The 22,859-nt window shown below is 36.2% G+C and overlaps 1 protein-coding gene across 23 annotated transcripts in view; it reads left to right on the top strand.

Annotated features, from left to right (window-relative positions):
• Nucleotides 1-22,859, top strand: part of ADGRL3 (adhesion G protein-coupled receptor L3) — an 867,440-nt gene that overhangs the window by 624,110 nt on the left and 220,471 nt on the right. The gene's annotated exons all lie outside the window — the stretch shown is intronic.

Here is a 22,859-nt window from a genome sequence, read left to right on the forward strand (position 1 = left end):
TAGGTTCTAAGCCAGCTTTCCTGTTTATATTCATTTTAAAAATTTTATGTGGACAGGTACAGTCATCATATACATTTCTACTGTGTACAATAAACTGTTTTATTACAATTTTGTGTTTTAATAGTTTAATTCTTGGCATTTTAATTTTCTTTTAGGCATAAATTCTCTTGGAATGCCCCCTTACCTCTTCTTTTTTGGACAATTTCTTATATTGAGATAAAGGAGGAAGCTATTCATAACTAGTGGTCACGAGTCCCATTATATTTTTCTCTTGTATTAACAATGATCACTCTCCACTGTGTTCTATTTAATTACCCAGAATTTGCTTAGTCGAAATATTAACCCTTAACGACAGAAATCAATAGCTTCTGTGGGAAGTGTGGCAGTTTGGGGGGAAATTGGAAGAGCTTATAGGGATACAGAAAGACACAAACTGAGACAGTGTAGATATTTACAAGATGAGATGTAAATCAATTTTTGCCAGCAATTGCCTCCACCAGTACTATTCTATTAATGTGTACTGTTCAGTACACTTTTACAATATTTATTGGCATGACATTATTTCATCAGCAATTCTTTCATTCTTTGGTTGCAAAATTCTATATTTACATAAAGTCTTTATTAAAAATTATACTCTTGCTCATGTAGAACACATTAAAAAGTAAAAAAGAATAAAATTAACAATTACGCATATATTCACTTCCCAGAGATTACCAATGTTGTCATCTTAGCTTATAGCCACCTAGCCTTCTGCTCCGCTTCTACAGGGAATATTATTGTATAGTCTGTTTTGCAATCTATTTTATTAACTTCAAAATCAGTCATGAAAAAAGTTTACATCAACAAATGTTTTTCTACAATATTATTAATGTTGGTATGATATTTCATTTGTATGGGTATAATATATTCAACTAATCTAACATTATGGGATACTTGGGATAATTCCAATTAGTTCATATTATAAATAGCACTGCAGTGAATATTCTTGCAAATTGTGTGATTCTATGTTTTGTCCCCATCTATGACAGTGTCCTTAGACTAAATTCCTAGGTAATGAACTTCCTAAATTAAAGGATAAGCAAAATGCTATCCCATCTTTTTAAATACTCATTGACAATTGTCCTACAGAAGTGTTATACTAATATACAATATAAGTAGGGCTTTCCCCAAAATCTCACCAAATCTTTAGAGCCACTTAAAAAAATGTTTAGCAATTTAAGGAGAGGGGTGTGTGTGTAGGTATCACTTGAAAGTAGATATTATACTTTTTGTGTGAAGAATCATTAAATTTTTATCATAGAATTCTGTTGCTTAAAAGTCCCAGTTGGGAATTTATGTTAACTGAAAATAATATTTACATATTTAAATAGTAATAGAAGAAGGGCAGAATATTTTTTAAATCATGTACTGTATCTAAAATTTTATTTTATAAACCATACTCTTATTTTGAAACCACATGTATTAGTTTCCTAAGGCTGCTGTAAAAAATCACCACATATTTTAATGGCTTCAAACGGCAGAAATTTATTCTCTCCATAGTTCTGGAAGCTAGAAGTCCAAAGTCAAGATGTCAGCTGGACCATAATCTCTCCAAAGCCTCTAGAACAAGATCCTTCCTTGCCTCTTAGCCCCAGGAGTTCCTTAGCTAGAGGCAGAGTAATTCCAACCTCAACCTCCATCTTCACATGCTGTCTTCCCTGTGTGTGTCTATCTCAAAACACCAGTCAAATAAAAAGATAAACACCAGTCAAGTTGGATTTAGGGCCTACCCTCTCCAGTATGACCTCATCTTAACTTGACCACATCAGCAAAGATTCTGTTTTATAAAGTAAGGCCACATTCAGGTCAGGACTTCAACCAAGCTCTCTTTGGAGGACACATATTAACTGATAACCCCATATATCTTAAAATTTATCCAATAAATTATCTATTTTGATAATGAGGTAATAGTAGTTCTTACTTGTAGTCAATAATTTTAATAGTATTACCTCATGCAAGGAGAAATTAATTAAATGACCAAACTTTTGCATCCTGTGACTACTTCCTGTTCTAGAGACCCTCTTGTATACAAGTAATAGGAAAATTAAAATACACTGAGGATTTTCTGAGACATGCCACTGATCTCACAGGTGTCTAGATTATGACAGAAGGCAGTGAAGAAAATTCCAGCCCATTCAGACCTCTGTCCATACAGAGGTATTTAGAGAAGTATTTAGAGAAGTGCTTTATAAAGCTGTCTAAATACTTCAAAATAACCAAACCAACTTGCATAAATAGGAGGTATATGCGTTTTAACAAGTTCAGCTTTTAGCGATATGCAGTAAAGTTACAATAATAACCAGTTTTCATCTACTGAAAAGTCTTAGCCACTTTTGTAAAAAAAATTATTCATTTTTAGCTGGTCTGGTCATTTTTAGCTGGTCTTTTTTAGCTGATCTTTTCCTTTTTTCTCTGGTTTAAGTTCTTTTGATCCTTTTCTATTTTTGAACTTTTTTCCCCTCACCATAGCCTACTATTCTTTACTAGGGCACTTACTACTATTTTTAAAAGTCCTGTCTGCTTATAGAGATGCTCAAATTTCACTTTAAATCCAATGATATTTAGCATTGTATTACCAATGAAGTATTGGTTCTTTAGGGCACAAACTTCTAAACGCTGTCTGCTGTAATTATTACACAGCTTCACTTAGTGTGAAGCTCTCTGTATCATTAGGATGGATTCTAATGTGTTTTCTGCTTTTCTGTAAAGAGAGGAATATTTTATATGATTTTTGTGGGATGTGGTTCAAAAACCGTATCCCCCTTCTTTCATTGGGCACAAACTGGTGTATCTTAACTCTTCCTTAGTAACCCTTTCCGTACTCTCTCTGCAGTGCTTGTGGGGGGCCTTTTTATCCATTTTATATAGAAGTTATATATGTAATCTTTAGAAACAATTCTGTATCTTCTTCTCATCTCTGATTTTAATTGTCTTTGGGTTAAATTTTCAATTATTTCTTACAAATATTATATTCATTTAATATCTAAATGCCAGCTATGACTTTATTTCTTAAAAACAAAGAGAAAATGCAATGAACATAACCAAACACATTTAGTTTACTCCTAATTTGAGGACTGCTTAAAATATTTTCATACCCTTGTAAACATTGCCATGGGTATTTTAGGTATAAACACATTACATGTAAACAGAATGCTTTTGCAAAACAGATTCACTTGTAAAATATTCACTTGAATTATAATGGCGTAATAAATACAGCATGTTTAGGCAGATTTTGGGCATTATTTTATTTTCCTAATTTCACCTGTTGTGGACATCAGAATCTTAACTCCTAATAAATATGTAGTATCCTCTGATCCAGGTTCTGATGTAAACAGTTCCTTAATTCAGAACATTGGATGGTCAATCCATATTCTCTTAATATTTATTGAGCACATACTATGGGCCACATTCACTCTGCTTATTAACTTTATGCTTATTATCTCCTTTTATCCTCACAACAATTGTGGATTATTTTTTTTTCTATTTGAAAAATAAAGACACTGAATCTTAGAGAAATAAAATAATTGCATTTTCTGTCCTAGTTTTAAATGCTATTATTCAGTTTACTAGTACTTACCATCAGTGAAATATAAAAGTAGAATGGGTTTGATATCAGACTTTAGCTTTCCTTACCATTATTAGATGATAAGCTTAACTTTAGTAACTAAGTGAATAGTCCTGATCCATTTTAGATCCTTTGTCCTAATTTTGTCCTAGGCAAAGAGTTTCAAATTATGCAGGAAAAGTGTATGGTTGATAGAAAAGATGTCAATATAACAATGCTACTTCTCTGGGATCTTTCTAGATGGCATTTTCTTCTCAGCATATTGCACTTAAAATGGGTACTCTGGGCAAGGCTATTACTTCCTTATAACAGCATTAAATGCCTTCCATGTTATATAGGATTGTAGTTAAATGGAAATTTAAATATAGATGGAAAATCTAAAATTTTTTGTCAATAGTCTGTTAGAAAGTATCCTCTGTGCAACAAAAGGGAAAAGAAAAAAAATAACTTTAGATAGAGCAAAATATAAATTATTCCCTATCAAGATATGTTGCTATGCTGTTGAAAATTCTATTCCCAAATGGAATTATCTTTGCCCATGGCATTTCTCATTGAAATAAAGAAAGGCACATTTCCTAATAATGGAAGTGAATTAAAAAGTGAGCCAAATGGCATTTTTAATCACTCAGCAGTAGAAATTTAAATTGAAAGTTTTGTATCTTTTATTCTAAAACAGATGTAATTTTATCTTCTTTATGTACTATTTTTATCATATATTATTTTAATGTCCAAGTCTTTTATGTATTTATTTTTAAATGTAGTGATTTATCCAAAAGTCATATTATACAGATAAATTATGAAAATCTTTAGTATTAACTTAAGTGAGCAAAGATGTATATTTCAGGAAAAATATGTATTCATTTCAAGAGCATTTATTAAGGACCCATAATATGAATAACAAATAAAGGTTCTTGATTCAGTGCATTCAAGCGGCACTTTTAGGGGATAGTTATTACATAGTAACTTTGGTAGAGATTTTGTTAAAAATTTCACCCTAGACCCGTGTTTCCTGAAATTATATTTTAAAGATTTTTTTCCCTTTGAAGTATTAGAATAAATCTCTCCAATAACATGTGAAACTGCTTATGTGTTTTTGACATAATATAATGGATGCAGTGGATTCACTTCTTTAAATCTTGAAAGACATTGTCAACATACAATAGTAAAGACTTGTTTTGCTATAAACTAGAAAAAAGATTTACATAGCTTTTAGTTTGTCAGCAACTGATTATATAATTATGTATGTGTTTATGGAGGAAAAACTTGCCATAACTAAAATATATATTGTTAGTGTCTAAGTATTTCCTAAGCAATTTAAAATTTTGATCTTAAATTTATATGTTGGGAGGCCGCCAGAATGGAAAATCACAAATTTGAGGGTGACCATATTATTCTGTTTTTGCTTACTTCTTAGGACAGTTTTTGAAAAGATTAAAAAAAAAAAAAAAAAAAGGAAGTTTGTCTTGGCTTCTCTAAACTCTGCTTAGTTAGCACTGATATTACATTGATGTATTATTTAGTACGATTTTTAAAAAACTTTTAAAAATGCAGATGCCGTAGTTATTTATTCAGTTTATTGCATTTAATTAGAGTGTGTGAAATTACCAGTTAGGTATTTTTGCCCACAGAAGAAGAATCTTGTTTTAGAACTCAGCTTCTTACTTTTTAAAACTACATCTAACTTCCCTCTTGAAATCACCAGCTACAGACTGTAGAAGAAAGAAACATGTTTTGTGCCCTATAAGTGTGTGCCTGTCAGAGCTCATCGCTCTTTGTACTCCCGTTCTTAATTCGCACAGTGTCTGTCATGGGGACTCACAGGGGCAAGATTTACTAATCCGGTATTCATTGAATGCCTTATGCAATCACTATTTCTTAAAGAAATAAATGTAGAAGAATAAATGTAAACCAATATCTACTTAAGGATCTGGTGGTCTTCACATTGTAAGATCCATAAGAATTACCTGGGATGCAGATTCCCAGGAACCATCTCCCAGATTCTAACCCTTTAGACTCCTGATGGTGAAACAGAACTTGCATTGTTAACAATCAAATTTAGGAAATTTTGATAATTGTAGCCCATTTATCCCTCTGATCTTGAGATACCACACTAACACTACTATTATTATTGACAGCTTGTGTTACTAATATTTATTAAACACTTGTCACGTGCGTTACAACATTGCATGTACTTTTTAAAGTACACTCTTTTTATATCCTTACAACAACCTTATATAGTAGGCACTATTTCTGCACATTTTATGGACAAGGTAACTAAAGCCCAGAGAGTATGGTTAACTTGCCCAAAATTATAAAGTTAATAAGTTGATTTATGGAAATCTCTCACTTTAAATTTTGTAACATTTATTTAACAATTAATGATGCCCCCAAGTGGTTTTCACAAGATGGATGAATCAAGCAAAACAATAAACCCAGACTACTCTAATATACACATTATACATCTGCAGGATGATATCTACTAAACAATGACTTAATTTCTCTCATAAGAATAGCACTGATATTTTTTAAACATTTTTATTGGAGTATAATTGCTTTACAATGGTGTGTTAGTTTCTGCTTTATAACAAAGTGAATCAGCTATACATATACATATATCCCCATATCTCTTTCCTCTTCCATCTCCTTCCCTCCCACCCTCCCTATCCCACCCCTCTAGGTGGTCACAAAACACCAAGCTGATCTCCCTATGCTCTGTGGCTGCTTCCCACTAGCTATGTATTTTACATTTGGTAGTGTATATATGTCCATGCCACTCTCTCACTTTATCCCAGCTTACACTTCCCCCTCCCTGCGTCCTCAAGTCCATTCTCTAGTAGGTCTTCTAGGTCTCTAATCCCGTCCTGCCCCTAGGTTTTTCATGACCTATTTTTTTTTTGATTCCATGTACTTGTTTTACCATACGGTATTTGATTTTCCCTTTCTGACTTACTTTACTCTGACTTACTTTACTCTGTATGACAGACTCTAGGTCCATCCACCTCACTACAAATAACTCAATTTAGTTTCTTACTATGGCTGAGTAATATTCCATTCTATATATGTGCCACATCGTCTTTATCCATTCGTCTGTCTATAGACACTTAGGTTGCTTCCATGTCCTGGCTATTGTAAATAGAGCTGCAATGAACATTGTGGTACAAGACTCTTTTTGAATGATGGTTTTCTCAGGGTATATGCCCATTAGTGGGATTGCTGGGTCATATGGTAGTTCTATTTTTAGTTTCTTAAGGAACCTCCATACTGTTCTCCATAATGGCTGTATCAATTGACATTCCCACCAACAGTGCAAGAGGGTTCCCTGTTCTTCACACCATCTCCAGCATTTATTGTTTGTAGATTTTTTGATAATGGCCATTCTGACTGGTGTGAGATGATATCTCATTGTAGTTTTGATTTGCAGTTCTCTAATGATTAATGATGTTGAGCATTCTTTCATGTGTTTGTTGGCAATCTGTATATCTTCTTTGGAGAAATGTCTATTTAGGTCTGCTGCCCATTTTTGGATTGGGTTGTTTGTTTTTTTTTGATATTGAACTGCATGAGCTGCTTGTAAATTTGGAGATTAATCCTTTGTCAGTTGCTTCATTTGCAAATATTTTCTCCAATCCTGAGGGTGATCTTTTCATCTGGTTTATGGTTACCTGTGCTGTGCAAAAGCTTTTAAGTTTCATTAGGTCCTAATTGTTTAGTTTTGTTTTTGTTTCCATTTCTCTAAGAGGTGGGTCAAAAAGGATCTTGCTGTGATTTATGTCATAGAGTGTTCTGCCTATGTTTTCCCCTATGAGTTTTACAGCGTCTGGCCTTATATTTACGTCTTTAATCCATTTTGAGTTTATTTTTTGTGTATGGTGTTAGGGAGTGTTCTAATTTCATTCTTTTACATGTAGCTGTCCAGTTTTCCCAGCACCACTTATTGAAGAGGCTGTCTTTTCTCCATTGTATATTCTTGCCTCCTTTATCAAAGATGAGGTGACCATATGTGCATGGGTTTAACTCTGGGCTTTCTATCCTGTTCCATTGACCTATATTTCTGTGTTTGTGCCAGTACCATACTGTCTTGATTACTGTAGCTTTGTAGTATAGTCTGAAGTCAGGGAGCCTGATTCCTCCAGCTCCGTTTTTCTTTCTCAAGATTGCTTTGGCTATTCACGGTCTTTTGTGTTTCCATACAAATTGTGAAATTTTTTGTTCTAGTTCTGTGAAAAATGCCATTGGTAGTTTGATAGGGATTGCATTGAATCTGTAGATTTCTTTGTGTAGCATAGTCATTTTCACAGTGTTGATTCTTCCAATCCAAGAACATGGTATATCTCTCTATCTCTTTGTATCATCTTTAATTTCTTTCATCAGTGTCTTATAGTTTTATGCATACAGGTCTTTTGTCTCCTTAGGTAAGTTTATTCCTAGGTATTTTATTCTTTCTGTTGCAGTGGTAAATGGGAATGTTTCCTTAATTTCACTTTCAGATTTTTCATCATTAGTGTATAGGAATGCAAGAGATTTCTGTGCATTAATTTTGTATTCTGCTACTTTACCAAATTCATTGATTAATTCTCATAGTTTTCTGGTAGCGTCTTTAGGATTCTCTAAGTGTAGTACCATGTCGTCGCAAACAGTGACAGCTTTACTTCTTTTCTGATTTGGATTCCTTTTATATCATTTTCGTCTCTGATTGCTGTGGCTAAAACTTCCAAAACTATGTTGAATAAGAGTGGTGAGAGTTGACAACCTTGTCTTGTTCCTGATCTTAGAGGAAATTGTTTCAGTTTTTCACCATTGAAAACGATGTTGGCTGTGGGTTTGTCATATATGGCCTTTATTATGTTGAGGTAAGTTCCCTCTATGACTACTTTCTGGAGGGTTTTTGTCATAAATGGATGTTGAATTTTGTCAAAAGCATTTTCTGCACCTATTGAGATGATCATATGGATTGTATCCTTCAATTTGTTAATATGGTGTATCACATTGATTGATTTGCATATATTGAAGAATCCTTGCATTCCAGGGATAAATCCCAGTTGATCATGGTGTATGATCCTTTTAATTTGCTGTTGGATTCTGTTTGCTTGTATTTTGTTGAGGTTTTTTGCATCTATGTTAATCAGTGATCTTGGCCTGTAGTTTTCTTTCTTTGTGACGTCTTTGTCTGGTTTTGGTATCAGGGTCATGGTGGCCTCAGAGAATGAGTTTGGGAGTATTCGTCCCTCTGCTATATTTTGGAAGAGTTTGAGAAGTATAGGTGTTAGCTCTTCTCCAAATGTTTGATAGAATTCGCCTATGAAGCCATCTGGTCCTGGGCTTTTGTTTGTTGGAAGATTTTTAATCACAGTTTCAATTTCAGTGCTTGTGATTCGTCTGTTTATATTTTCTATGTCTTCCTGGTTCAAACTCGGAAGGTTGCGCTTTTCTAAGAATGTGTCCATTTCTTCCAGGTTGTCCATTTTATTGGCATATAGTTGCTTATAGTAATTTCTCATGATACTTTGTCTTTCTGCAGTGTCAGTCGTTACTTCTTTTTCATTTCTAATTCTATTGATTTGAGTCTTCTCCCTTTTTTTCTTGATGAGTCTGTTTAATGGTTTAAAATTTTCTTTATCTTCTCAAAGAACCAGTTTTTAGTTTTATTTATCTTTGCTATCATTTCTTTCTTTTTTTTTCATTTATTTCTGATCTGATCTTTATGATTTCTTTCCTTCTGCTAACTTTGAGTTTTTTTTGTTCTTCCTTCTCTAATTGCTTTAGGTGTAAGGTTAGGTTGATTATTTGAGATGTTTCTTGTTTCTTAAGGTAGTATTGTATTGCTATAAACTTCCCTCTTAGAACTGCTTTTGCTGCATCCCATTGCTTTTGGGTCATTGTGTTTTCATTGTCATTTGTTTCTAGGTATTTTTGGATGTCCTCAGTGATCTCTTGGTTATTAAGTAGTGTATTGTTTAGCCGCCATGTGTTAGTGTTTTTTGCAGATTTTTTCCTGTAATTGATATCTAGTCTCATAGCGTTGTGTTCAGAAAAGATACTTGATATGATTTCCATTTTCTTAAATTTACCAAGGATTGATTTGTGACCCAAGATATGATCTATCCTAGAGAATGTTCCATAAGCACTTGAGAAGAAAGTGAATTCTGTTGTTTTTGGATGGAATCTCCTATAAATATCAATTAAGTCCATCTTGGTTAATGTGTCATTTAAAGCTTATGTTTCCTTATTTATTTTCATTTTGGATGATCTGTCCATTGGTTAAAGTGGGGTGTTAAAATACCCTACTCTGATTGTCTTACTGTTGATTTCCCCTTTTATGGCTGTTAGCATTTGCCTTATGTATTGAGGTGCTCCTATGTTGGGTGCATAAATATTTACAATTGTTATATCTTCTTCTTGAATTGATCCCTTGATCATTATATAGTGTCCTTCTTTGTCTCTTATAATAGTCTTTGTCTTAAAGTCTATTTTGTCTGATATGAGAATTACTACTCCAGCTCACTTTTGATTTCCATTTGCAGGACTATCTTTTTCCATCCCCTCACTTTCAGTCTGTATGTGTCCCTAGGTCTGTAGTCGGTCTCTTGTAGACAGCATAGATAAGGGTCTTGTTTTTGTATTCATTCAGCCAGTCTGTGTCTTTTGGTTGGAGCATTTAATCCATTTACATTTAAGGTAATTATCAATATGTATGTTCCTATTATGATTTTCTTAATTGTTTTGGGTTTTTTTGTAGGTCTTTTCCTTCTCTTTTGTTTCCTCCCTAGAGAAGTTACTTTAGCATTTGTTGCAAAGCTGGTTTGGTGGTGCTGAATTTTCTTAGCTTTTGCTTGTCTGTAAAGGTTATAATTTCTCTGTCAAATCTGAATTAGTTCCTTGCTGGGTAGAATAATCTTGGTTGTAGGTTTTTCCCTTTCATCACTTTAAATATATTCTGCCACTCCTTTCTGGCTTGCAGAGTTTCTGCTGAAAGATCAGCTGTTAAACTTATGGGGATTCCCTTGTATGTTATTTTGTTGTTTTTCCCTTGCTGCTTTTAATATTTTTTCTTTGTACTTAATTTTTGATAGTTTCATTAATACGTGTCTTGGCATGTTTATCCTTGGATTTATCCTATATGGGACTCTCTGCGCTTCCTGGACTTGATTAACCCTTTCGTTTCCCATATTAGGGATGTTTTCAACTATAATCTCTTCAAATATTTTCTCAGTCCCTTTCTTTTTCTCATCTTCTTCTGGGACCCCTATGATTCAAATGTTTGTGCATTTAATGTTGTCCCAGAGGTCTCTAAGACTGTACTCAATTCTTTTCAATCTTTTTTCTTTATTGTGCTCTGCAGTCGTTATTTCCACTATTTTATCTTCCAGGTCACTTATCCGTTCTGCTGCCTCAGTTATTCTGCTATTGATTCCTTCTAGAGAATTTTTAATTTCATTTATTGTGTTGTTCATCATTGTTTGTTTGCTCTTTAGTTCTTCTAGGTCCTTGTTAAATGTTTTTGTATTTTTCCCATTCTATTTGTAAGATTTTGGATCATCTTTACTATCATTATTCTGAATTCTTTTCCAGGTAAACTGCCTATTTCCTCCTCATTTGTTAGGTCTGGTGGGTTTTTACCTTGCTCCTTCATCTGCTGTGTGTTTCTCTGTCTTCTCATTTTGATTAACTCACTGTTTTGGGGGTCTCCTTTTCACAGGCTGCAGATTCGTAGTTCTCATTGTTTTTGTTGTCTCCCTCCCAGTGGCTAAGGTTGGTTCAGTGAGTTGTGTAGGCTTCCTGGTGAAGGGGACTAGTGCCTTGTTCTGGTGGATGAGGCTGGATCTTGTCTTTCTGATGGGCAGGTCCACGTCTGGTGGTGTGTTTGGGGTGTCTGTAACCTTATTATGATTTTCAGCATCCTCTCTGGTAATGGGTGGTGTTGTGTTCCTGTCTTTGGGAAGACAGGCATAGGGTGTCCGGCACTGTAACTTGCTGGTCGTTGAGTGGAGCTCAATCTTGTCGTTGAGATGGAGATCTCTGGGTTATTTAGCTGTTTGATATTACATGGAGCTGGGACATCTCTGGTGGACCAGTGTCCTGAACTTCGCTCTCCCACCTCAGAGGCACAGCCCTGATGCCCAGCCGGAATGCCAAGACCCTGCCATCCACATGGCTCAGAGTAAAAGGGAGATAAAAATGAAGAAAGAAACCATAAAATAAAGTTATTAAAATAAAATATAATTATTAAAAGTGAAAAAAATTTAAGTAATAATAAAATAGAAAGAAGAGAGCTACCAAACCAAAAAACAAATCCACCAATGATAACAAACACTAAAAACTATACTAAAAACACCAAAAACCAAAACCAAACAAACAAAAAATGTACAGACAGTACCCTAGGACAAATGGTAAAAGCAAAGCTATATAGACAAAATCACACACAGAAGCATACACATACACACTCACAAAAAGAGAAAAAGGGAAAAATATATATATATCATAGCTCCCAAAGTCCACCGCCTCAATTTGGGATGATTCTTTGTCTATTCACATGTTCCACAGATGCAGGGTACATCAGGTTGATTGTGGAGATTTAATCCGCTGCTCCTGAGGCTGCTGGGAGAAATTTCCCTTTCTCTTCCTTGTTCTCACAGCTCCTGGGGTTCAGCTTGGATTTGGCCCTGTCTCTGTGTGTAGGTCGCCTGAGGGTGTCTGTTGCCACTCAGACAGGATGGGGTTAAAGAAGCAGCTGATGCAGGGGCTCTGGCTCACTCAGGCCGGGGGGGAGGGAGGGGTATGGAATGCGGGGTGAGCCTGCAGCGGTAGAAGCCAACATGACATTGCAACAGCCTGAGGCACGCCGTGTGTTCTCCAGGGGAAGTTGTCCCTGGATCACAGGACCCTGGCAGTGGCGGGCTGCACAGGCTCCCAGGAGGGGATGTGTGGATAGTGACCTGTGGTTGCACACAGGATTTTGGTGGTGGCAGCAGCAGCCTTAGCATCTCATGCCTGTCTCTGGGGTCCACGCTGATAGCTGTGGCTCCCACCCATCTCTGGAGCTCGTTCAGGTGGTGCTCTGAGTCCCCTCTCCTCTTGCATCCCGAAACAATGGTCTCTTGCCTCTTAGGCAGGTCTAGACTTTTTCCTGGACTCCCTCCCAGCTAGCTGTGGTGCACTAGCCCCGCTCAGGCTGTGTTCACTCAGCCAACCCCAGTCCTCTCCCTGGGATCTAACCTCCAAAGCCGGAACCTCAGCTCCCAGCCCCCACCCACCCTGGAGGGTGAGCAGACAAGCCTCTCAGGCTAGTGAGTGGTGGTCGGCACTGATCCTCCGTAAGGGAATCTCTCTGCTTTGCCCTCCTCACCCCTGTGGCTGTGCTCTCCTCTGTGGCTCCAAAGCTTCCCCCCTCCGCCACCTGCAGTCTCTGCCTGCAAAGGGGCTTCCTAGTGTGTGGAAACCTTTCCTCCTTCACAGCTCCCTCCCACTGGTGCATGTCCCATCCCTACTCTTTTGTCTCTGTTTTTTCTTTTTTCTTTTGCCCTACCCAGGTACGTGAGGAGTTTCTTGCCTTTTGGGAGGTCTGAGGTCTTCTGCCAGCGTTCAGTAGGTGTTCTGCAGGGGTTGTTCCACACATAGATGTATTTCTTATATATTTGTGGGGAGGAAGCTTACTCTTCTGCCATCTTGAAGCTCCTCCAAACTAGGCCGAATGGCACTGATTTTTAATGCAAAATTCAAACAAAGATCCTCTCAGTCGGGTTTTCCTTCAGGCCCCCACCCTCCTTGGTCTAAATCAACATTGCTTCTTGTGTCAGTAGCTAGTTCATTCTTCACAGTCAAGAATGAGCACAGTCATCAGTAGTCCTCATTGAAATTTAGCTGTTACTAAGTAACTTCAAGAAATGTGATAAATGCATTGCTTTTCAGTGGTACATAATGCAGGATTTTTTTATCCAGCTCTGTGTTCCACCCTTGTTACCTAATCTGTTGATATTATTACCCTTTGCACAGTTTACTGAAACTATTCTAACAATTCAGGTTACATGCCCTAAAGGGGCCTTTTTGTACTAGTAAACTTAATCAAATAAATACATATATACATAAACAAAGGATGAGAAACAGATAGACAAGTTTTTTTTTATTTTGCCAAGTAAATATATTAATTATATATATTTTTAAAAGCTATTATTGGCATCATTACATAAGAAGAAAGAATATTTTAGACCCTTCTCCAGTGAAGAAAGGGAGAATAAAAGTCATAATCTCAGAGTAAAAGATATTGTTTTAGTTTCAGGAAGAAGGGAAATGGATTGGTATATGTTCCTGAGCTGGCATTTTGCAATCACTGTTGTCAGCAGTTCCCTATATTGTTTTTTCAAGAGCTTCCTCATGAGTTATTCCCTACTTTTATACTTACTTATAAAAGGCCCCCCTTCAAATTTTCAACCATTTTGAAAGATGCTTCCATCTTTCATTCCATTTAGAATTTAAGATTTTGTAGCATCATTGCTATGATGCACCATTTCCTCTCTAAGTGAGTAGCAATCTGCAGTTTTTTAATTTCTGTAAAAATGTATTCCTAGTGTTATTCTCTCAGCCTCCTACTTCCTTTTTTGACTAAAAACATATTTAGAATGTATTGGTGCCTAATATTATCTTTAAAAAAGGAAAAAGAAGTTCTCAGTTGCAATTTCAAAACAATAGCAATAGTTCTTTTGTTTCTGTTTCTTTGTTTTTCTTACTACTGTTTTGAAGGCACTAAGAAAAGGAAGTCTGGAATTAGAATAGTTAGGGACTATCTGGTATGTCTTTCATTTTTTAAGGTATGTTTTCATATTGTTTGTATCTATTGTTTTTTGACACCAACCGGGTGTCCAATAATTCAATTCATTTCTGATACTAACTCCCAGAGTAAGAGAAGACCCCACAGGTTAAAGGCTCAGTCCCAAGAAGACTGCCACCACTCAGAGGCCAGCCACAAATCAGTGCCCAGGCTACCTACACCTCTGCCTACCTGACTACAAATTCAGAGGGTTCCCATGACTCCCTCCCCCCATCTCAGGTTCCATAATTTTGTAGAACAACCCATGGAACTCTGAACTCATGCAAGTGCTCTATTTAGGATTCCAACTTTATATGCAACTCAAGAAAAGCCAAATTGAAGTGATCTGTAAGATGATGTGTGGCGTTCTGCACAACCTCAATGCTGGATGTCAACTCCCAGTGCATTAATGTGTTCAACTAACCCAGAAACTTTCAGAATCTTATGGTTTAAGGGTTTGTATGACTGAATCTCCAGACCCCTCTCCCTTCCCAGGCAGTTGGGGAGTGAAACCTAAAGTTCCCACCCTCTAATCCTGTGTTTGGTCTTTTTGTTAACCACCCCCCTCCTGAAACCATCTAGAGGCCCCACCCTGAGTCACCTCATTGGGATTAACTCTGAATTTGTTATTAATAACAATAGACGCTCGTAATACTTAGGAAATTCTAAAGACTTTAGGAGTTCTGTGCCAGGAACCAGAGACAAAGACCAAACACATTTTTTATTTTGCCACAGTTTGATTTCTGCAGAGACTGGAATATTATGACCAGATTTTCCTCTCCCAAACCATCAGTAGGCTTTCACAGTGTGTTTACTGTCTCATCATCTGCTTCTTATGTTCTACTACATAATTTCACTTTTGCTGCAGCATAATGGCTATGAAAATACTTGGAAAAATTTTATAGTAATCTGTGCCATAAAGTATTATTATTACCTTAATTATTTTGAAGAACATTTCTCTCTTAGACACTAAAGAAACATGTTTGTGTCCCCTGCCTTTGACCCATCAAGCCTGTAAACTCAAAGCCACCTGCTGAAGCATTTTTTCTTTCTTTCTTTTTTTTAATTATTGGGCTAGTCTTTTTTTTTTTAAGATGTTGGGGGTAGGAGTTTATTAATATATTTATTTATTTTTGCTGTGTTGGGTCTTCGTTTCTGCGCGAGGGCTTTCTCTAGTTGTGGCAAGTGGGGGCCACTCTTCATCACGGTGTGCGGGCCTCTCACTATCGCGGCCTCTCTTGTTGCGGAGCACAGGCTCCAGACGCGCAGACTCAGCAGTTGTGGCTCATGGGCCTAGTCGCTCCGCGGCATGTGGGGTCCTCCCAGACCAGAGCTCGAACCTGTGTCCCCTGCATTAGCAGGCAGACTCTCAACCACTGAGCCACCAGGGAAGCCCTGAAGCATTTTTTCTTTACATGATTTACATTCCCTGTATTAATGTTTATATATAGTTCCTAATATTTGAGATTTATTCTTACTTTCCAGGAGCCCCAGTCTCAGTCCCAAGGGACAGATTCATCTGTAAAACTCAACAAGGGAGATCCAGAACTGGAAAGTATGAACTATAATGATTCCTGAACATAATTGTTTTTATTTATAGCCTCTTTTCTACAGCCTGGTCTTGAGATCTATACCTGATGTATAAAGCATATCTATCTTTTTGGGTACTTATGGATGTTAATACATTACAGTTATCATTTGCAGATATGGTTTAGTTTATTTTCTAAGAAATCTTCTACCTTAGCCTATTTATAAGCCAGAGTAGTTGGGAATTTATTTCCTCTTTATTGGTAGAAATACGTGTGAGTATGCTTGTATTCATATTCTTAGAAGGGTTGATGTAATAATAGAGGGCATCCAGAAAGTTGACTAGTCAATACCTTCCTTGCAAAACTGAAACCAATATCAAAAATAAAAGAAGCCATGTAGCACCCAAGTCTTGGTTTCTAATATGATTCTCCAGTCAAAGAAACCAGCTCCTTGGAGGGGTGTCTGACTCTGGGACTGGGGCAGAAAGTGTACAGAATGAGCCTGGAAAATCTTATAGTGTCAGAAAGTAAGTGGGAGTGTCTCAAAAAATAAAACAATGGGGATGTGTCAAAGAGAGATGAGAGTAACAGGGAAGAGCACCCATGGCCAAAGCAGAAACAATTTGTGCAACAGGTTAAATTTTGTAACACTGGATTACAACCTACAGTATGAGATGAATATCCATGAGTCCATACTGATACAGGTAAATGATTAAAAAGTAAATAAATGGAGGAGGAGAGACAAATCTCCTGCAGAAAAATATTCCAAATAATTTGTGTTGATACTCCCTCCTCAATGAAATGAAGCTTAATTCCCACACCTTCAGTGTGGGTTACGCTTAGTAACTTGCTATCAAAGAATATAATATGGAAGGGGAAATAAAAAACAAGAAGTAAGTTTACAGTGGAGAAATTTGGGAAACACTACCTAAGTCAGATGATCAATGCTGATATCTTCATCAGTCAGACATGTTAATAGCATATACACTTGGCATGATGTGATTAAAATGGCACTTCACTTCTGTGGCCATCTTTCCAAAAGCCTACATTCCCAGTCTAAACATGAGAAAAGGACAAGAGACCAGCACAAATGTAGGGACATTCTACACATTATCTGACAAGAACTTCTCAAAATTATCAAGATCTTCACAAACAAGCAAAGTGTAAGAAAGTGTCACAGTCCATTGAGAGCTAAGGAGACATGACAACTAAATGTAATGTGACATCCTGGATGCAATCCTAGAACAGAAAAAGGACATTAGGGAAAAGCTAATAAACTATGGTGTTTAGTTAATTATTTATTTATTAATATTGGTTTATTAGCTATAGTTAATAATAATTTATTAACATTGGTATATTAGCTATGACAAGTATACTATAGTAATGTAAGATGTTAAAAATGGGGAAACTGAATGCTGAGTATATATGAAACCAGTTGCAAAGTAATCTTTGCAAACTTTATGCAGTAAGCAAGAAACCATTTTTTTAATTGTAAAATAAAAAGGTAACTTATAAGAACAAAGTAAAATTAAAAAACCGAAAGTCTCACATTTATAGAGTTGATTGAGTTTTTGTATTGAATATTTTCTGGAAGCAATCAAATCCAGAAACTGAGGAGTATATGGTATTTGCTTGCTTTTCAACAGATAGGAGTTCTGATTTAAAAGACGTTGTTTATTTAGCGAACTATCAATGAAGAATATTGAGATAGCAATAGGGAATATCAATAAAGATTATTTTTCAGTATTAACAATTTTCCTGGGACTATTGCAAAGATCATGACAGATTTAATTTTGTTCTTTAGATATCAGCAACTTCTTACTAGTAAAATGTACAACTGGCCCACCTTGGGACTTTAATAACCCACCTTGAATCACTTTAAAGTAGTTTTATGAGGGTTATGAGTTATTAGTGAAGAAAATACTTGCCTAATAGTCACTGAAAGGCAGTAGATTTAATTCCTTTAGTTTTTTCAGCACACATTTATTGAATGCCTACCAGTTGCTAGGCTCTGGAGATACCAACTTAGTCCCTAATTTCAAGGAAGTTACAGTCTAGTAGAGGGCAATGAGCATATAATCAATAAGAGTAATTAAGTAAACTATTTGCCTGGGTCCATTGAGAGCACTGAATAAGGAATCATCGATTCCAGAGGATAGGGACCGTTTACAAAGGCTTTGTAGAACAGGTGATTCCAGAGCTTAAATATCTTTCATCATGCCAAAGAAGTTGGGAAACCAAAGGCATAGTCAGAAGCCTGAAGCAGTATGTCAAATCCAGGCAATTGCTAGTGTTTGAGAACTTTTCAGTCATGGTGGGAGTAGAAATTCTACAGTAGAAAAGCTTCTATAAGCAAAAAACCTAGAAATAGAGGCATGCTCCAGGTTATAGGAGGCTTTATGAACATGGCTAGAGTTTTAAATAAGGGAATAAGATGATCAAGTTATTCTGGCAGCTGTTTATCAAGGACAGTGAAGGTGCCTTGCCTGTCAGAAAGTCTTGGGGCTTTGTTGTAACTTCCTATCACCTAAGCACTGCTAATTTCCTCCACAATGATGAAGAAATACACCTAAGAGTGGCGTTACAACAGCCATTAAATGTGTCTGGTAGAACATCGAGGAAAGCTTTGGAAGAGCATAAGATTGTAGACAGCTGAGAAAGGTGTTGAATGACTGTTTTAATAGTCCACGTAAGAGATCTGAATTAAAGTACAGAAATAATGATAGAGAGGAAGACAAATGTGAGATACTGTGTTGGCCAAAAATTTCATTCGGGTTTTTCTTCACATCTCACCAAAAACCCGAACGAACTTTTTGGCCAACCCAATACTTTGATGAGGCAGAATCCTTTGGAACTTAATCACTGATAAGTGGTAAGAGTAAAGATATCCCAAATTACCTTTCATTATTGAAAGGAACAGAGGTCAGCTTGTGAGAAAAGATTATGAACTGTTTTAGCACGTTGAGTTTGAGATACCAATGGGAAGCAGAGGTGACATACCCAAAAGGTAATAAATAAAATGATCTAGAGCAGGAGCTGGCAAACCTTTAGAGTAAAGGACTAGATAGTAACTATCTTCGTCTTTGAAAGCTATATAAGGTCTCTAACTCAGCTACTCAGTTCAGTTGTTGAAGCTGGGAAGTAGCCAGAGACACTATGTAAACAAATGAGGGAGGCTGTGTTCCAATAAAACCTTATGAACACTAAAATTTGATTTCATATCATTTTCATGTCATGAAGTATTCTTTTTTTCCTAACTATTAAAAAAACAGGAAAAAAAATCTGCACTCATGGACTATAAGAAAACAGGCAGTGGGGCAGATCTGGCCCAAGATCCTTAATTTGCTGACCTTTGATCTAAAAACAGATCTGGCTTAGAGATGGGAAGTTTTTGTTATTAACCTATAGAAAGAAGTCTGAAATGATGGTTGTGAATACCATAATGTCTATGGATTGAGGGAGAAAAGAGCATGGCTAGTATGTGGTTAGGGAACCAGAATTTATGGGATAGGAGTCAATAAATGACATTTTAGAAGTAAAACAAATCCTGTATTGTTATGAATAATCCCATAATCATTATTCTATACCTATGTTAACTATGAATCCATTTACTATGAGTATATATACTACACTGCTGCTTCTGGGCTCATTTTTCTATGTATTTTTCAGTGTTTAGTGTACCACCTGCAATAGAGCTTGCATTTGAAAAATATCTAAAGAAGGATGGATGGTTAGTAAAAATTTTAAATACCGTTATTTAGAACTGTTTGATTTAACTGGGGAAGTTGTAGGGAAACTAAGTGAAATGCTTAGAACTTTAAAATAATTTGCAGATCAAGTAATAATAAAAGAATTAGTAATGGTAATATTGCAAATTAGTGGTTACACTTAACTTTTTCATACCCCAGTCATGATGGTGCTAAATGTTTTTGTTTGTTTTTCCTAATTCCTTGATGGTGAAAAATAATTAACTAAAAACATTTATTAGTGAAGTCCCTAATCATTAAGTAGGTTTTAGTGAACCAGAGCTCCGTATTTTCTCAATACTATTGTTATCTTTCCAATTTGTAAGTTGTTTTTAGCATGACATAGAAACAACAGTAACCTCTTGCAGTTCTGTAAGAAGTAGAAGAAATTCAAGTTTCAGAAAAGTTAAAACCATTGTTAAATGATATTTATAACAGTTCTAATAAAATGCTAGGAAATAACTGTGATTATGGATCTGCAATAATGATCTGTTTCTGCAGTATGTAGTATTAAAGTGGCATTATTCTCACTAAAGAGGCAACTACTAAACAGAACCAGTTATCTCATTGGTAAAACCAGTTTTAAAGGAAGTAAGTTAGTGCCTAATTATTCATATTAAAGAAATATAGGACATAATCTTTTTCTGATGCTTGTCTGGATTAGAGAAATATGGTCTCATTGCTTTTAGGTTAATAAAATAACACTATGCTAAAAGCTGTTTTTCAAAGTACAAATCCTTATACTTACCTTAAAAAATAGAAGTAAATGTGTATGTATATGTTTATTGTTTTGGAATAAAGCTTGCAACTACAGGGTATTCTTCAGAATTACTTGTGGAGAGTTTTGATTCAGTAGCTTCAGGGTGGCAGGGCTCTGTAATTTTTAAAAGCACCCCAGGAGCTTTTTAACATGCAAGTTAAAGGTAAGAAGCACAATTGTGTTGTGTGTGTGTGTATATATACAGGTTTGTGTATTGTTTCCTTCCTTCCCTGCATCCAGCTTAGGACAACCAACCCAAGAACAGTGACATTCTCTCCTCTTTTTGTCTTTTTCCTTAACAATATGGAGATAAACTTAAGCCAGAAAAACTTTTTTTTTGGAGTATAATTGCTTTACAATGTTGTGTTAGTTTCTGCTGTACAATGAAGTGAATCAGCTGTATGTATACATATATCCCTTCCCTCTTGGACCTCCCTCCCACCCACCCCCATCCCACCCATCTAGGTCTTCACAGATCACCAAGGTGAGCTCCCTGTGCTATACAGTAGGTTCCCACTAGCTAGCTATTTTACACATGGTAGTGTATTTATGTCAAACCTAATCTCCCAATTCATTCCACCCTCCGCTTCCCCTCCTGTGTCCACACGTCCATTCTCTATGTCTACTCCTGCCCTGCAAATAGGTTCATCTGTACCATTTTTCTAGATTCCACATATATGTGTTAATATACGATATTTGCTTTTCTCTTTCTGACTTACTTCACTCTGTGTGACAGACTCTAGGTCCATTCACATCTCTACACATGGCCCAATTTTGTTCCTTTCTGTGGCTGAGTAATATTCCATTGTGTATATGTACCATATCTTCTTTATCCATTCATCATTTAGGTTGTTTCCATGTCCTGGCTATTGTAAACAGTGCTGCAATGAACACTGGGGTACATGTGTCTTTTTGAATTATGTTTTTCTCAGAGTATATGCCCAGTAGTGGGATTGCAGGGTCATATGGTAGCTCTATTTGTAGTTCTTTAAGGAACCTCCATACTGTTCTCCATAGTGGCTGTATCAATTTACATTCCCACCAACAGTGCAAGAGGGTTCCCTTTTCTCCATACCCTCTCCAGCATTTATTGTTTGTAGATTTTTTGTTGATGGCCATTCTGACTGGTGTGAGACAAGCATTGTCCAAAATCAGATTATCAGAGTTGGAGTGAAATGTGGAATTATTTATGATGCTGATCGGAAAGTGAACAAATTTGCCCACAAGCAGAGATAGGATAACAGCAGCTGCCAGCTAATTCTTTTATCTCTCTGAATCTGGGTGGAGTAGAAGACGTTAATGATGCTGGCATCAATGCAGTGCGCTGATGCCAATATCTGGGCCCTTTTGTTCATGCCAACATTATACAAATCTTCTCATCCACTCTACTCCATCTGTGGTACTTCCCCAGGGTGCTACATCTAAGAGTTGTCACTGAATGCCCGATTCCAGTGCGGTCACCTCTCAGAGCTCCTTCAGGTTATTAATAGCTGCTATGAGAATGCCTGCCATGTGGCAACTACTCTTTGGAGCACTTTATGTCTTCTCATTCAATAATCATCACAATATTACAAGACAACTACCATCATCATCATCATCATTATTCTTCTATTACAAATAAGAAAACTGAGGCTCAGCAAGTGTAAAGTAGCTTATCCAACAATAGGAAGTGATAAAGCCAGGATAAGAACCACATTTGGCCTAATCCTTAAGTCTGCTTTTTTCCCTAAGCCATGCTGCCAAATATTACTGTGTTAAATCGCTCATCATTTTGTGTCCAATTGGCAAGTATTTCCACATATGAAATATTAAAATCTATTTCCTAGTATAGTGAGGATGCAGAGTGCTGCTTTGTGTCATAGGATAGGTGTACAAGGGCAGTTACATCCTCTCATTTTAAAAAAAAGCGTAGTTCCAAATTAAGGAAACCAGCTTCAGGATTATCAGGGAAAGACCTGGGAAAGGTGAGAGCAAAAGAATATATCATGATTGTTAAAAGCAAGGACTTTGGAATGAAGTATGTATTTGAATTCAGAATCCAGTGGTTGTAAGATGTCAACTTGGGCATCTGTGCAATGGGGACAATAGCATCACAAGGTGTTGTGAAAATTACATGAAATAATATAGGTGGTTAATTTAGGGTAATGCCTGATGAATAGTTAGTGCTTATAAAAGTTTGTTTAGGAAAAAAATATTCTGAAAGACTAGATTACTAGATTGGATTAAATCAAGAAATCAAAGGGATGGAAGATTAAATTCAATGGAGGACCAGCATGCTTAAGCAACAATCTTCATAAAGCCAAGTCTAAATAGAAAAAAGGTTGGTCCCCTTTTAATTAGATGGGATTTTGATTACCTATTGGTGCATAACAAACCACCCCAAATTTAATAACATAAACTTTCATTTTATTCTGCTCAT

Source organism: Stenella coeruleoalba (assembly GCF_951394435.1).
Source record: "Stenella coeruleoalba genome assembly, chromosome: 4".
NCBI lineage: Eukaryota > Metazoa > Chordata > Mammalia > Artiodactyla > Delphinidae > Stenella > Stenella coeruleoalba.